Genomic DNA, 728 nt, shown 5'->3' with positions numbered 1-728 from the left:
AACACACTTCCGCATAGCGTTCCCGTGGTCTTCGCAGCACTCGCCGGCGTCGGTCCTCTCCACACAAAGAGATTCTAGCTTCATCAGAAAACAATACTTTATTCCAGTCCTCCAGAGTCCATGTAGCACAGTTCCGAGCAAACTGAAGTCGAGCAACACGGTGCTCACGGAGTAATTTAGGGCCCCGAGCTGGGCGGTAACTCCTGATATTGGCAGCCAAAAGCCTCCTCCTGGCCGTCCACAAGCTAACTTCTACTCCTCTTACTTCTTCAAGGCTCTTCTTCAGGTCCACACTTGACGCCTTACGATTCCGCAACGCCTGACTCACCAAAAAGCGGTCATCTCTTGGTTCTGTGCATCGTTTTCTTCCCGAACCGGGTCTTCTTTTGACCGAACCGGTCTCTTGATACCGTTGCCAAGTCCTCTGGACAGTTGAACGACTCACATTTAGCCGCTGAGACACGTAAGTTTGCGAACAACCTTCTTCAAGTAGGGCTATAATTTTACCGGCCCTTATCACTTTATCACTCATATCAAAAAGTGGTATTTAATGTAAAAAGAAAGATTAAATTGTTTAATTTGCAGAAAATATCCAAAAAGTTTTAAAATATCGTAATCAATAAAAATCGTTTCAGCAATTCGCGCCATTATTAAAGCAATTTTAGAATAATCCACAATAATCATTGACTTACAAATAAATGGACGACGGGTCTAATACAAAAACCACG

This window comes from Hyposmocoma kahamanoa, unplaced genomic scaffold (assembly GCF_003589595.1).
Source record: "Hyposmocoma kahamanoa isolate Upper Pololo Valley unplaced genomic scaffold, ASM358959v1 240, whole genome shotgun sequence".
In the NCBI taxonomy this organism is placed as follows: Eukaryota; Metazoa; Arthropoda; class Insecta; order Lepidoptera; family Cosmopterigidae; genus Hyposmocoma; species Hyposmocoma kahamanoa.
This window is presented reverse-complemented; position numbering follows the sequence as displayed.